This window comes from Lampetra planeri, chromosome 20, assembly GCF_965212315.1.
Source record: "Lampetra planeri chromosome 20, kcLamPlan1.2.h2, whole genome shotgun sequence".
In the NCBI taxonomy this organism is placed as follows: Eukaryota; Metazoa; Chordata; class Hyperoartia; order Petromyzontiformes; family Petromyzontidae; genus Lampetra; species Lampetra planeri.
Genome location: NC_136126.1, coordinates 4,733,082 through 4,749,918, shown reverse-complemented (window position 1 = coordinate 4,749,918; position 16,837 = coordinate 4,733,082). Strand labels below are relative to the sequence as shown.

Sequence of the window (16,837 nt, the reverse complement as noted above, 5' to 3'; positions counted from 1 at the left end):
TAGTCGAAACGTCGTAAGAATTTTTATTGTTCTATATTTGTATAATTTTATTATTTCCCTTCTTCGTGACTTTACCGAAAGAACCAAGAATAAGATAAATTACCTTTTAAAACAACGATATTACATTATTTGGCAATTTCACGAAAGCGTTAAGTGCGTAATGGCATACACGAGATTGTCATCGTGCCAAGCAAGAGCCTGAATCATATTCAAAGCAAGTGTCTAGCCGGTGGGTATATTTTACTTCGGCGAAATCCTTATTTGTTTTTCCATCGCCAACCAAACACCTTCATTGAATTACCGTGTTGTCAGCATTAGTCGGCGGGTGTACGTGTTGTGCACACGTTAGGGTCTAGCGCCACCTCGTTTTGGATGCTCGGACGAAAAAAATCATTGACGCCACACGTGCAAAATCGTGGTTATGCGGTATTCATTTAATTCCAAGCCACCGGTTGCTCTTGCAGTACAAACGTGTTTGTGCAGTAAAAAGTGTTCACATTTCAGCAGCGTGTTCGTCCTAGCTGCTGTACCACCCTTGCCTCGTTTTTTGTTGCATATTGTAAACAGTGACGGCGGAATCTGTAAATCGACGACGAACCACTTTAAAGTGTTCTAAGGTGAATTAATCTTTGAAGCGAGTTTTATTTAGATTGCAAGAGGTGAATAACACACGAAAACGGCTTCCTGTGAGTACAAAAGTGTCAAACACTAGCTTAACTATAAAACCACTTTCTGCTGCTAGGGAATGTGCTAAGTCAGTTTTGTCGAGCATCAGTTAAGCAAAATGCGGTATTGAGATCCTGCTTGATGCGTACAATTACTCTCCTGTGGCTTGCTGATGTCGGTGTTCTTGTGGATAGCCAATCGATTGCTGGTTGAGGGCCTCCCCACGCTGTGCAAGTCTTGGGAGCAGGGGGGGGTTATTTGACCATACTTCACCAACGCTGTTGCAAGTGGGACTCATAGACGTGCAGGCATAGTGCAGTACAACGATGCATTTTGCTGCACACTGCCCTTTGCCAGACACGTTGTGGCCCCCATTGTGTGCAGCGTTGTTGTTCGGTGGTCATTTAGGACGACCCAATTTGTCCGTTGTTAAGTGCTATCGTTGGCATCGTTGGGGCATGACCTTGAGAGTACAATGTAAACTTTGCAGTGGAAAGCATTTGCATAGCTGATGCTCAACTCTGAATGAGAGGACATCGGACAGGTTCACCTCCCACAAAGGGGGGAGTTAATGTTGCTGACTTCATAAGCTCATCACCAACGTCACTACACGTGGCCTAGCAGAGGAAAGCCACTAGCTACGAAATACACGATAAACCGCCCCCCCCACCGCCCGAGTACAGCATTCATTCAGGCACTTGGTAAACGTATCACCGATGTGTAGGTTTGTGCTGGGTGGGGGGGTGTATTGACCTCTCTGTTTAATAGAGATCATTAAGGTTTGCGACGCACACGTCAAGTAGCGTGCATCGGAAGTCGAGGAGCAGTGTTTTTGATTCGAATGGTGTATGTAACGGGTTCACGTGACCTAAGATTACCCACAATGTTGACAATAATCAATTTTTTTATCGCCACCCGAAATCACAATTCGAGTGGGGGGGCGGGGGGGGTGTTGATCATTATGCCCAGGGTTTAATCTCTTGCTAAATATCCCCCGGGTCGCTGGTAGACTGGCATAGGCGGTGAGGTGGCAGGTGACCAGTTGTCACAGCCATATCGAGGGTTATATACCGGATGGTGTGTGCCGAGTGTGGAAATAATTTAGGGGCAATGATGCGGACGGATCCGGCTAAAGTGAAATCCTGGTTACGCCTCGAATTTGCGTGGAGTCTGCTGATTTAACGGCTGCGTTGGCGTGTTGGGGTTTGGGTGGAGGGACAATTTGGAAATGAGAGGAAGGGCGCTGAAGGGCTGTGCTTTGCTCCATCAGCGCTTCCACTAATATCATCCTCTGCGCTCGGCCGTGGGCTGTGGGAGATGTTCGTTGGACGGGCAGGGCTGGGTCACTCGCGTCCGACTGCATCCACCTGCAGCTATTACAGTGGGAGGAGAGAAAAAACAAGTTTGTTTTGACACGTTGCGTAAAAATGGGTTCAATGTCGCATCCCACAACTATGCAGAAGTTCAGGTCCACTCACATGGTCCCTGGACGTGATGCGTACACGCGGATGCAAATCAAGGTTTACACTTCTAGATGTGTCCGGATGTGTCTGGGGTCAGAGTGCTGCGCTGACACCGCCAATATTCTGGCATGTGATTAAATTGGGTTGTCAATTGTAGCGAGGTAATGGTCTAACCCCGGTATCCAATGACTGCCCAAAAACAAACTTACATTAAATTTGGTTCTTCGCTTAATTTGGCTAAATTGGCAGTGTTTGAAAAATGGTGCCGTGTGAAACAGAAGTCATTTCAAGGGGTCTCAGAGGTAGCTCTGTTGTTAGGTTCCATATGCCACAGTGTAACCATGATACAAAGGGTTACACTGAAAATATTGGATTTTTCGTCAGCAAAATTTGATGTCATTGAGAATTTAGATTTGTTTTCAAGCCTGTCCATTGGCTGTTATATGCGTTTTCAGGTTGTACCGCCTGTTACCCGGCAAGATGTCGAACATCCCGCTCTACGTGTTGCCTGCAGGTGGCTTTAAACGTCGGACATTGTTGCACAACACGCAGTAAAACCCCAAAAAAACTTATCGGAGAGCTATTCAGCACTGCTGCGAAAACTTCATCTTCACGATCCATGGCCAGATAGCCCGTAGGCGTTCACTGCACATTTCGTCCATGTTTATACTTTCCAGTCTTGTGCCAAACTGTTAAAGTAGTGGCACATCTTTCTGGCACCAATCTCTTATGAAGCCACTCTCTATTAGGTCGCGAAACGACAACTTACGCAATACAAAAATGTCCATCTATTTTTTTTTCGTTACTTTCATTGCTTATTAGCCCAGAAGTATGCAACGTTCAGTGTGTCTCACCTTGTGTCTGTTTTGGCATGGGATCAGCTGGTGTGCTGTGCTTGCTTTCGCAGCACAGCGAGCGGATCTTGCCTGCCACATAGCTGCAGGCTTCAAAGAGGCGACGAAAGAACGCGTGTTATATTATATCACTCGTGCTGATTGAATAATTTGTTTTGAGAGAAAAAAAAACCTGTTTGGTAATGGAGAACACTGTGTGTATTTCTTTAGTCCACTCAGAAATGAAGTGATGTGGAAAGCACTCTTGACTTTTGCCAAGTCACAATGACGAGAATGTTAAGTCGCTCGGCTAAGAAAACAGAGGGGTGAAGAGGATGTCGTGACGCCTGGCCAAGTCAAACGGAGCAACAGGCTCGTGATCAACGTTTTTGGGTTAGATCGCGTTATTTATAAATGTGTCGTAACCCTCCACCACCCGACACGGCCAATCAGCAAAAAAGTGTCACGTTGACAAAAGACAAAGAGTTCACTGCTTTAGCCCACTGGTGTGTTGAAGCGTGAAACCACAACATTTACACGCTTCAACACACCGGTGGGCTAAAGTAGTGAACTATTTGTATTTTGTCAACGTGAGATTTTTTTGCTGATTGGCCGTGTCGGGTGGTGGAGGGTTACGACACATTTATAAATAACGCGATCTAACCCAAAAACGTTCATTATGAATAATATTGGTCGCGAAAGCCTACGTGTTAAACCAACAGACTCGTGTTATGTTTAGTATAACCGGGGAAGGATCTACTTTTATGATCCACGTGAACATTTTGGAAATGTGCACAAATATAAATGTAGGACGAATGTGGCCCAAATACACCCGATCTTGTCAGATGACTAAATCAATATTTGGTGTTTTTGGATGGAAGCCTGCTTTGGGAATACAAAGTGTGGACAGTATGGTCACCCAATGGGGGTACAATGCATTCTTGACTGGAGCTTTGAGCCTTATCCCCGCACACACAATGGGGTTTCTCCCGGTAAGCCCCCGTTTCTTCCCATATGCCACTCATTCATGGATTTGCCACACGGCCCTCCTGGAAGTCATGACTTAGGCTTTCCCTGATACGACTACGAATAGATAATTATTGATCTCAGAAAAAACAATGTTTTCATATTTTCAACAAGGTGTTATATTGTACAGTCAGAAATGTATTGTTTACAGCATTGACAAACCACATTTTGAAAACATGTTTCGTTAAGAAATAATCAAGAAAAATACACCTCTTAATACGGTATATTTAAATAACCATGTACAGTACTGCAACCATATAACATTGAACATTGACCACAACGCACGCTTAACATCACGATAAATTCAGCTTACCGTTAATGATTAGTCACACCATCTGAAACGGGTCCTGGTCTCGTACTGCGTTTATTGTGTCTGCGCGCTCGAAGGATCGCGTTTCGTGTGCGCTGTCGTTTGCGTGGGCATTGATAATATAGCGAGCGCGAGAATGTGCCGAGTAATGGTGCACAGGAAGAAGCAGGGCCCACACCAAGAGGTGCTTTTCGCACGTCACAGTGCATCATCCCTCCCCCAGTGTCGGTGTTTTCTGACTCGGCACAGATGTTAAAACACAGCCGCTTGTAACTTCACGGACGGGTCGTCAGTGTTTATATTTGAATAAACTGCAAACGCAGAGCTTGCTCAATATTACGTTCTTTAGAAATGCGCAAATTTGTTCAACATTTTAATGTACCCGACCGGTAAACTGATACTTTTCTAAAACCAACGAAACACCTCGTACATTAAATCTTGACTTAAAGCTTTCGTGACGGCAATAATTCATATTCTTTGGGTCCTCCGGTAAAGTCACATAGATAGGTTAAAAGACTATAACAAAAAAATCCAAAACTACGACGTTTCGATCGCAACGTAAGCAGTCGTATTCAGGAGGAAAAAAACCGTCGTAGTTTTTTGTTATTTTCTTTGAAGCTATCGACGTGACTTTACCTAAAAACCCAAATAATACCTCGTACATCGTATTACTTTGTAAATTCAGCAAGACTTTTGAGAAATACTCCTTAAGCCTCGCGACAGAAAGATTGTATAGATTATGCAGGTTATGCCACTCCGCACTGTGATAGACATATATGGGATATCCTGGGTAAAAAAACCTCAAAAACCCACACCACCTTATTGTCCTGAAAAGAGTCTTAATTTATTGTTTCTGTTTACCCATGAAAGCCTCACTGAGTCTCGTGACTCTTTTTCAGGAGGGTCCTACCAAGGTTTTGCAATAGGGGGCAATATTTGCTATGTATATTTCAATTGAGAATGTTGAGAGTGGGCAAGTGGATGAAACAATTATATTATTAAGATCATTGAACGACCATCTGTAGGTAGTTAATACAATACAAACTATTAAACGTTGTTTGTCAAATCTTCCAATGTCGTTTAAACGGGTTTTCTTTGAAAAAATACAAATATGTGGGTTATATCTTGACTTAGAGCTTTCGTGACTGCAGGAATTCATATTCTTGGGTATTTCGGTAAAGTCACGAAGATAGGTTCAAAGAAAATAACAAAAAACAAGAAAAAACTACGACGTTTCGATCGCAACACAAGCGGTCGTCTTCAGGAAAAGGAAGACGACCGCTTGTGTTGCCATCGAAACGTCGTAGTTTTATTTTCTTTGAACCTATCTACGTGACTTTACCGAAAGACCCAAGAATATGTGGGTTATACATTCCCTCCAGGACACGACTCTTGACAACTTGCATCACTTCCAGGTGGCATTTGCTGGGAAAGCGTTGGGTCTTGTGGCGTTTGTGTTCCTGTTTGAAAAGTCGGCCTTCCAGCTTCTGTGCTGCTTTGCTGCCTCCAGTCCACGGTGGACAGATAGCACCTGGCGGCTGCGTGGACAAAAAGGACAAACCACACCCATAAATATGCTAAATTCCTCTTGATATGCAAATTCCTTTGTCAAGGCGCCCCTTCCCCCCTCCAACCCAGCTTAAATATACGCTGCCAAGCGTGGTGGTGCCCATTCAGACGCTGTCTTTCCGACAGACCTGTTCTTCACCTGAGGACGGCTGCTTGCGTTGTGGCCGAAACGTCATGAGAATTATTTTATTATGTTTTATTTTATTTATTTTATTATTTCCCTTCTACGTGACTTTACCGAAAGAACCAAGAAGATACTCTGACCTTAACGATTATTCACAGTACTCAAGATGTGTTGTATAATATACATAGCTAGAGATTAAACCACAGGTTTCTATGGTTGTAGCCTTACATAGCTTTCCCACCAATTCTATTCCGACCACTATCACCAATGATGAATCCGTTCCGATCTCACAGAGCAGTGCAAATCCTTTATGTTAGTGGAAAGCTGACAAGCGGATATCAGAGAGAGATCCCCTCAAGTGCCTGATTATCCACACAATAAGGGGCAAGTTTCCCACCCACCCTACCACTGAGGGTAATGGTCGTGACATGAGTCAACAGACATTCTTCATTCTCAGAGCTGGAATTTAGTCAAATTAAGTGCAGTCATTGTTGACTGGGCTGAAACCATCACTGGTTGACATATGAGATGTTGCTACTTCCAGCAAAATGCATGCATTATTAAACACGGGGCTTTTAAAGCATGACACCATGACTTATTTATAAACATGCTTGCATAAGCACACCGTAATATAATTGGTTTTCACACTTCTATGAGGCCCAGCATGATTTTTGTATCAAAGTTCAATTTTAAAGGTGCATAAATATGCTCAAATACATTTACAATGTAGGGCATGCGAGAAGGCCACACACGAATTGGGTGTGCAATTTAAGGATGTCTCAGTTCACTTTACATCAAATGGAACTTTATTGTGCTGTGATGATGAATATATTCTAAGTGTTAATGCAAATATAGTCACACTGTACAGATTTCTGAAATGTTTTGTCAAGCTGTTTGACAAGCTAGTCGTTTTAATAGCATCATCTTAACATTAAATGTTGCAGTTTGGGCATGAAATTGCTACATGGCTGGCCAGGTATAAGCCATTGCAATGAGATATTAGGTCTCAATTACTTACTGGGCGTTGGTTAGTCACAGGTTAATCGTCAGTTTAACACGTAGGCTTTCACGACCAATATTCATAATCAACTTTTTGGGTTAGATCGCGTTATTTATAAATCTATCGTAACCCTCCACCACCCGACCCGGCAAATCAGCAAAAAAGTGTCACGTTGACAAAAGACAAATAGTTCACTGCTTTAGCCCACCGGTGTCTTGAAGCGTGAAACCACAACATTTACAATTGTAAATGTTGTGGTTTCACGCTTTTGTCAACGTGACACTTTTTTGCTGATTGGCCGTGTCGGGTGGTGGAGGGTTACGACACATTTATAAATAACGCGATCTAAACCCAAAAACGTTGATTATGAGGTTAAACGTGTATTCAAATTGCCCTATCGGCGTCATGTCATGAAAGGTGAAGTTTCCGTTTGGGACTCGCACAGCAGAGTAACCCCACGTTAGGGAATGGCCTGCTGAAGGAAATACACACCTGTACCTTTAACACCTTCAAGTGACCATTTTTGTCCACAAGAGAACTATGTTTTTATTTACCAGGTAAGGCCCAATGAGCTATATAGGTATTTTTCAGAAGCGACCTGGCCACAAATGATAGCTCAACAAAGTGGCTCGTCATGTGGAAATTTATAGCAGCCAAATACTTTAAACGCATGTTTCTAAACGTGGAGTAAGATTCATTGCATGATAATCAAAGCAATATTTTATTCATTCCAAAATTTAGCAAAATTAAGTGAAAGCCTAATTTAATGAAACGTTTTGCATGGTAATTGATGACTAGACTGAGACCCATCAACTCACTACACTTGACAACCTGGTTTAATGATGGGCTGCTTACCCAGACATGAACTAAAGGATCTTAGTGAAGGTGGCTTAGTGATCTGACTTAAGCCACCCTGTCACCTTAACAGTAACCGATATGAAGCAAAATTAAGGTGATAGTATACGTCACAAAGGAGTCTTACTTTATTTTTGAGATCTCGTTAATTAGGCGACACACTGTGTCAGTGGCATCCCTCAGTTTAGCAGTCTGTGTGGATCTAAAAGGAACAAAATAAATGCTGTTGTGGATTACATTTACACAATTTCACTCAGGTGACAAAGTATTATGTAACACATTGGAAATGTTAGCAATTGCTCTGGTTGGTGCTGACAAAAACAAGAGTTGCAAGCTCTACCTTTCAGTGTTCACAACAATTTCTGAAGATTTCTCTTGGATGTAGATATCGCTCGGAGTTTCAATATTTTCACTCATCTGCATTTCATTGTCTGTAAGGAAATTATTGTATAGTACTGTAACTCAAAACAGCAAACATTACAGGAATTACAAGTTTTCTGCTTGCAATTTCCACTTCTATATTGTAAACCAATTTCTAGGAACAAAACAGGGAATGTCCCCATATTGGTACAGGAGGGTAAGCCATATACTGTGCTTCCCACCCCTGCCCAAATCATTTGTGGGTCCCCTTGGCTACATGACATAGGAATCATGGTTACTCATCCCCAGTGACATCATTAGTAGGAGACTGAGGCTGTTGGCCAAGACAGAAAACGTAGCTGACGGGAGGCTGAAAATACATTTCAGAGACACGAAGGAATGATCGCGCCTAATGCCACTGCTTCGATCCCATGAGGCCCTCACAATAACCTTCATGGATCACTTTTAGCTCCTTGACATAGGCCACGCAGCTTCCAAATCATTCCCTCAACACTTGATGAACAACTCCAATGCTGTTGCCATCACATCTTGTCCTAAACAAACCAAAAACTGTTAAATAGCACGCAAAGAGAGTAATACATATTTTGTTTACTTGCCTTCACTGAGCTCGCTCTTGAAAAATTCACACAACTGGCTGTCTTGTAAGAGCAAATCATCAACAACTCCACTAGCTTCGGCGTGCGACTTGCGACTGTGTTCCGAGTTCTTGTCGCCGGCCTTTGGATGAACAGTAGTTCCTTTTAATGGTTCTTGTTTGAAGATGCCTGCAGGTGGTGGCATACCCGCTTCTTCAGTGACTAATTCTTCATATTGTTCAGCTGGAAATGTTTGTTTTTCATCGGCTGAGAAGTTTTGATGCTCTGTATGTTCATTGGTTGGTAATTCTTGACTTTGCTCAGTTGATAATTCTTGATGTTGTCCAGCTGATTTATGTTTATCTGTTGAAATGTTTTGATGTTCATCTGTTGTTAAATCTTTACGTTTGCCAGTGGATAATTGTTTATGTTCATTAGTTGACAATTCTTTATATTGTTCAGCTGATATATTTTTTAGTTCGTCGGCTGAAAATGTTGGATGTTCATCTGTTGTTAAATCTTCATGTTTGTCAGCTGATAATTCTTTACTTTGCTCAGTTGATAATTCTTTATATTGTTCAGCTGATATATGTTTTAGTTCATCAGCTGAAAATGTTTGATTTTCATCTGTTGTTAAATCTTCATGTTTGTCAGCTAATAATGCTTTACTTTGCTCAGCTGATATATTTTTTAGTTCTTCGGCTGAAAATGTTGGATGTTCATCTGTTGTTAAATCTTCATGTTTGTCAGCTGATAATTCTTTACTTTGCTCAGTTGATAATTCTTTATATTGTTCAGCTGATATATTTTTTAGTTTATCAGCTGAAAATGTTTGATGTTCATCTGTTGTTAAATCTTCATGTTTGTCAGCTAATAATGCTTTACTTTGCTCAGCTGATATATTTTTTAGTTCGTCAGCTGAAAATGTTGGATATTCATCTGTTGTTAAATCTTCATGTTTGTCAGCTGATAATTCCTTACTTTGCTCAGTTGATAATTCTTTATGTTGTTCAGCTGATGTATTTTTTAGTTCGTCAGCTGAAAATGTTGGATGTTCATCTGTTGTTAAATCTTCATGTTTGTCAGCTAATAATGCTTTACTTTGCTCAGCTGATATATTTTTTAGTTCTTCGGCTGAAAATGTTGGATGTTCATCTGTTGTTAAATCTTGATGTTCGTCAGCTGATAATTCTTTACTTTGCTCAGTTGATAATTCTTTATATTGTTCAGCTGATATATTTTTTAGTTCATCAGCTGAAAATTTTTGATTTTCATCTGTTGTTAAATCTTGATGTTCATCAGCTGATAATTCTTTACTTTGCTCAGTTGATAATTCTTTATATTGTTCAGCTGATATATTTTTTAGTTCATCAGCTGAAAATGTTTGATGTTCATCTGTTGTTAAATCTTGATGTTCATCAGCTGATAATTCTTTACTTTGCTCAGTTGATAATTCTTTATATTGTTCAGCTGATATATTTTTTAGTTCATCAGCTGAAAATGTTTGATGTTCATCTGTTGTTAAATCTTCATGTTCATCAGCTGATAATTCTTTACTTTGCTCAGTTGATAATTTTTGACGTTCAACTGACAAATGTTGATGTTGTTCAGCTGAAAAATGTTCGTGCTCCACTGAAATTGTTTGTTTATCAGCTACATTTTTATTTATTTCAGCTAATTCTTGATGTTCTTGAGCTGACAATTCTTGATGTTTAGAAAAATGTTTATATTCTTCAGCTGAGAAGACTTGATGAGCTTCACCTGCTATTTTTTTATCATCTTTTTCAGTCAGTAATTGTTCATGCTTTTTTGCAGCACAACGTACTGTAGTTTCCATGTCCAGAACTATCTTTTTTCCATTGCAAGATTCACTTGTCAATGGCTCATCTGAAATACGTTCTTCAATATATTTTTCACATTTTCCAGGCTGGAAATACCGACCGATTTCAGCTTTGTTATTCAGACCTAATGAATCTGGATTGCCTTGTGCTATTATGCATCCCAAGTGCACTGTTTCTGTGCCATCATCAGAGTATATCATTTTAGATGTTTCACCGCTAAAAGGGTCCTTTTCTTTTTGTTGCTGTGTAACCACCGCTGCATTTTTGTTTTGAAAACCAACGGCTGTCGATGCCAGCGTTTCAATTCGCAAATTCAGGGGTGCCTCTATTGAAAGGACCTTGTGTGATTCTGCAGCGTTCGGCTGTTTTCGCACATCTGATATGTCGGCATTTGAAACCGATGCAAAGGGGTGAGAAGATGAGACAATGCTTTCACTTATAACCACTTCACCTTTCTGTCCTTTTCTGGACAGCTTATTTCTAAAAGTTACAGGCATTTGGAGTTTCTCCAAAATGCTGCTTCCTATATCAGCATTAACTGTACCACATGACTCATCATGTGTAACCAATGTATGCATGTTAGAGACAATGTCAGGTACAAAATTGCTATTAGCCATTAAGATCTCGGTGGGATGGCCATTCCCAATTTTAACGTTTAATTTACATTCATCAGCAATATTTGCCTTACCACAGTCTTCCTCATTGCCTTCTGTATTATCATGCTGACTTGGGTAATTGCTTTTGTTTTCTTCATTATCATCAATAGTCAGACATTTCCCATACACTTCTTTTTGCATTACTGGGGAATCCAATCCCACAATGCAATCCACACATAGTGGTTTTGTAACAACATTTGTAGGAATGTCAATTGGGATGGGATACACAGACTGGCAATTGAGTGCAATCCCAACACATTTAGCATCTAAATCACCCGTATTGTCAGGCTCTGCCCTTTCTTCTTGCGGAGAATCACGCTTGAGTTCTTCATTTAAATCAAGTTTACGCTGGTCTTGAGAATGAACATGGCAGTGTTCATCCCGATTAATTTGGACCTCATCGACATGTACCACCCCAACATCCACCTCATCGTCACGCCTCTCATATTCAACCTCTGCCAACGAATTTGTCAGCAGGCTGGTCGTCACATCCTCCACACTGTCTATGTACGCCTCATTCAGGAAAGATGTTTCTTGGTTTGCACTTGTACTTTCTATCGCGTTCAATTCATCCAATTTTATTTTCGTTGAATCCTGCCCATTTTCTGGCAGCAGAACTTCTGTGTCAGAATCAATGTGCTGCTGCTCTTGTTCATAGACCGTTGAAGACAATTCTTTTTGCAATTCTGAATCACGATTTTGATCGCAGCCTGTGCTTTGCGTTTCCGGGACTACACGAGTTAAACATTCCAGTTTAGAATATTCACCGATGGAGTGTTTTGTGGAATTGATTGCTTGAGTCTACAGAAAAAAAAACACGGTACAATTGGGTACGAAATCCAATAGGATATTTAAGCTGTACGAAACAGTTTCATTTAAAATTGTTAATATATTTGCAAAACATGGCAATACAGCTGATAATACATATCAAATACATATGAACAAATTATAACGACCTACTTCTGCAGGAAGAGCAGCAGCGTTCAGAAGTGTTTCTTTTTGAAGCATGAACATTTTTGACTTTCTGCTTTTAAAAACTGGAATGTATTTTCCACTCGTAGGCTTCAATGAAGGGATCTGTAACATAAAATCCATAACATTTATACACATTTCATTGTATACAATACGCTTTTCTAAAGGTAGCAGAGCAAAGTCAGTGTCTATGAACAGCCTCATCAATACAATTTATTATTGTTTGTGTTAGATCGTGTAAACATAAATGTGTCATTAAACCCATCACCGCAGGACACAACCAATTAGTAAGGTTTGTCACGTAAACAAAACATGCCAATTCGTTACGAGTTCAGCGCACAGGTGTGCTGGAGAGTAAACCCTAAAAACCTCTTATGGAAAATATTGGGTCACAAAAGCCTACGTGTTAAAACACCTGACATACTACCACCGCGTCGACTCGAGGCGTGGGAGTCAGGGAGAGCAAAGACTAATGGTATTGATTGATGGGGGGGCTTCCTTACAAAATAGTGTATGTTGAGAACCACTGGTTTAGCACAAGCACCATCATTAAATATTAAAAGACTGCATAATCCGCCATCTAGTGGGGACAGCTGAACCTGCAGAAATATTTGCTGAGTTTAGGCATGACAAATTGATACCCAATACGACTGATGTATACTGTGACGGTGTTTACGTGTCGACAATTAAAATGTTGTACCTGTTGTGATAAAAACTGTAAATCATCCGAATCTGATGTTTTTAGTCTTTTTTCCCCTGGATCTGATTCAGCGCCACTGTAACAAAATGTTTAAAGAAAACTCAACGAAATAAACATTTAGAATATCATTAAAGAGATTGATACATGCTGACTTAATAAAATGTCTTCAAATTCGTTTTTTTACGTAATCTTAAAGCTTAAAAATCCCAAGCAAGGTTTGAAATACTTTTATTGAATTGGCCTTGGACCAAATCACCCAAAATGCTAAACATGGCTGAGCCATGAAAGAACTTAGATATTCCACCATGCAAAGGGCAGTGTGGGTAAAAAAAAAAATCTGTTGTACTGTACATCCATGCCTCCACATCTTCACCAGCCTGCACTGACCAGCGTGCTGAAATATGATCAAATAACCCCTGACCACAACACACGGCGCGAGGTGAGGCCGTCATCCAGTAGGAACTTTCTCAAGACACTGGTGTAACCATCAACCGCATCGAAACGGCACCAGGCTGATGCGCGCACATCACTCCTGAGTGGGAAATTGTAATAAAAGCCACAGTGCAGTTCTGGCCATGTAATCCAAACACTATGGATCAATCTTGATTTGAAGCTTTCGTGACTGCAGGAATCCATACTCTTTGGTTCTTTTGGTCTGCTGCTGAGGCAGACTGACCATGCTTTCCCACCTGATGACGGACGCTTGTGTTGCGCCCGAAACGTCGTGATTTATTTTATTTTATACCTACGTGACTTTACCGAAAGAACCAAAGAGTACTATGGATCATATCGAATACCACTGTAGTTTGCGCTCTTTTAAATTTAGGAAATGCAAAACCACAATAATTATCCGTCCCGAAGCCCTCTTGCGACTTAGCAGGCCTTGAAGATGGCATTTAGCTCCAGAAAATATTGCCACACGCAAGAACTAGAACCTAATACTTTATATTTTATATTTAACTAATTCCACAGTGTAGAGTGAACATCAAGTATAGACGAGTACGTCGAGAATGCAGCCGTTGGTCTTTTGCGAGACTTTGTATTTCCTTGCAGTGGTCGTTTAGGCTCTCCAGATGCCTTGGAGGGCTTTAATTTGAATTTGCGGTTGGAGTCGGCATTTTCTGCACAGCCTGCAAATGCTGCATCATCATCGGTGCCGTGACTCATGTCGGCACTTGAATGAGCACCACCTGCAAAAAACGCAAGACAAAACACCCCCAAAGGCACGAAGCACAACGAATAATAAGTTCAACTTACAACACACACAGTATTATTCACTCACTCTCAAAGCGAGTGGACGTCTTCAAGAGGCGCGAGAACCACAGAAAGGCATCGGCGGCCACTGGATGAGCCGGTGCCAATAATTGCCCAAGCGCTGAGACTTCCCGGTATATTTTAAAGGTGTTACCAATCATTCTCTGTTAAGACCAAACAGATCAACTATTTTTGTTGTTGTATTTTAGCAGGTAAGGCCCAACGAGCTATATATAGCTCTTTTTCAAAAGCGACCTGGCCACAAATGATCGCTCAACTTAGTGGCTTTTAACGTGGAAATCTACAGCAGCCGAATACTCTAAACGCACGTTTCTAAATGTGGAGTGAAAAACCGCAGCTGCCTGAGAAAATTAACTCGACCACGGGGAGAAAGAGAGACGCGCAAACTTCAAATATACAGCAGCAGGCGTCAGGGTCGGGATCAAACCCACGACCTCCTGTATACCTAGCGAGGTAGTTAACATATCCTAGTCACCGTGATGATGATGAGAGACACGCAAACTCCAAATATACAGCAGCAGGCGTCAGAGTGGGGATCGAACCCACGACCTCCTGCATACCAGGCGAGGTAGTTAACATCTCATAGCCACCGTGATGATGATGAGAGACACGCAAACTCCAAATAAACAGCAGGCGTCAGGGTCGGGATCGAACCCACGACCTACTGCATACCAGGCGAAGTAGTTGACATCTCATAGCCACCGTGATGACGATGAGAGAGAGACACGCAAACTCCAAATATACAGACAGCAGCAGGCGTCAAGAGGGTCGGGATCGAACCCACAACCTCCTGTGTACCTGGTGAGGTAGTTAACATCTCCTAGCCACCGTGATGATGAGAGAGACGCTAAAACTCCAAATATACAGCAGCAGGCGTCAGAGGGAGAGGGTCGGGATCGAACCCACGACCTCCTGTATACCAGGCGAGGTAGTTAACATCTCAAGATTGGCTTGGCGACCCAAGAGATTGTTGCCAGAAAGACTTTGGCGCTACTTGAGCTTATCCGGCACAAGACGAGAGAACAACGTGGAAGCCAATGATGATGTGTGCAGTGGGACAACCTACGGGATATCTGCCCCATGCCATGGATCGTGATGATGTTGATGATGAACAATCAACTCGTGAGCGTTCGCATGTGGGAGTAAGCTAAGCAAGAGTTGAGCCTGGATAGTGGTCGGGACCTTCTTGCCACGTAGCGGGGGGGGGGGGTACCGATGTTGTACTCTACTTCTATGTGACGATTGTCACCAAGCGTGAAGCAACGTGGGTGAAATATGACTCGGTATAAAGTGCGGTCGTTTTTATTTGTAAATATCGATTAGTGGCCGTCCTGTCCACCAGATTTAAGGCTGCAAACCCATTAAAGTCCAATACACGATGCACAAGATATGGTTTAGGACTAGTTTAATGTATCATATAATCAAATAAAGCCTTCCTGTTACTCAACAAGATGCCGATGATGTTAAGACAATTACTCTACCGCCATAAAAAAGGTATGAATTGTGATGGCAGTGAAATCACGTTTGACCCTCAATTTACAACATACCAAGGCCCTGGTTATCAATAAATTGTATTAAAATACAATCACGTAACGTTATCCACTATAAATTACAGGACGTACTGTACAGTGATAAACTAATCTGTACAGTACTCTCACTTATTGTACCTTGCATAGAAACGTCGTTCGCCTCTGTAGAGTATTCTTCAAGATAAAACGGGGGTAATTAGTCGTCAATTAACACCCTTATTATAAAAACGCAGCGATGTAAAACTGCACGCAAACTTGAATTGGGATTTCACGGCCCTCTGCTATTTGTTTGGGGGCTGCCTCGCGAGTGACGTCATCCCTCGCGATCCGTAGGTTTCGCGGTGATTGACAGGTAGCACCAGGAGAGGGCCCACAAAGCCACGCGCTCTGGCACCAGCTTGGAGCTCACAAAGCCACACGCTCTGGCACCAGTTTGGGCTTCACAAAGCCACACGCTCTGGCACCAGCTTGGGCCTCACAAAGCCACACGCTCTGGCACCAGTTTGGGCCTCACAAAGCCACACGCTCTGGCACCAGTTTGGGCTTCACAAAGCCACACGCTCTGGCACCAGCTTGGGCCTCACAAAGCCACACGCTCTGGCACCAGCTTGGGCCTCACAAAGCCACACGCTCTGGCACCAGTTTGGGCTTCACAAAGCCACACGCTCTGGCACCAGTTTGGGCTTCACAAAGCCACACGCTCTGGCACAAGCTTGGGCCTCACAAAGCCACACGCTCTGGCACCAGTTTGGGCTTCACAAAGCCACACGCTCTGGCACCAGCTTGGGCCTCACAAAGCCACACGCTCTGGCACCAGCTTGGGCCTCACAAAGCCACACGCTCTGGCACCAGCTTGGGCCTCACAAAGCCACACGCTCTGGCACCAGTTTGGGCCTCACAAAGCCACACGCTCTGGCACCAGTTTGGGCTTCACAAAGCCACACGCTCTGGCACCAGCTTGGGCCTCACAAAGCCACACGCTCTGGCACCAGCTTGGGCCTCACAAAGCCACACGCTCTGGCACCAGCTTGGGCCTCACAAAGCCACACGCTCTGGCACCAG

At 42.4% G+C, this 16,837-nt stretch overlaps 2 long non-coding RNA genes across 2 annotated transcripts; both read right to left on the bottom strand.

The window, feature by feature from the left end:
- Positions 1 to 413: 413 nt before the first annotated feature.
- On the bottom strand, positions 414 to 4,474 carry LOC144724315 (uncharacterized). Its single transcript, XR_013586464.1, has 3 exons — positions 4,302 to 4,474; positions 2,984 to 3,073; positions 414 to 2,039 (listed from the first exon to the last, which is right to left on the bottom strand). It is a non-coding gene; the product is annotated as an uncharacterized LOC144724315 (long non-coding RNA).
- A 1,130-nt stretch (positions 4,475 to 5,604) lies between these two features.
- Positions 5,605 to 16,082, bottom strand: LOC144724316 (uncharacterized). Its single transcript, XR_013586465.1, has 8 exons — positions 15,914 to 16,082; positions 13,975 to 14,161; positions 12,972 to 13,047; positions 12,260 to 12,376; positions 8,824 to 12,100; positions 8,187 to 8,277; positions 7,974 to 8,048; positions 5,605 to 5,836 (listed from the first exon to the last, which is right to left on the bottom strand). It is a non-coding gene; the product is annotated as an uncharacterized LOC144724316 (long non-coding RNA).
- Positions 16,083 to 16,837: the final 755 nt, after the last annotated feature.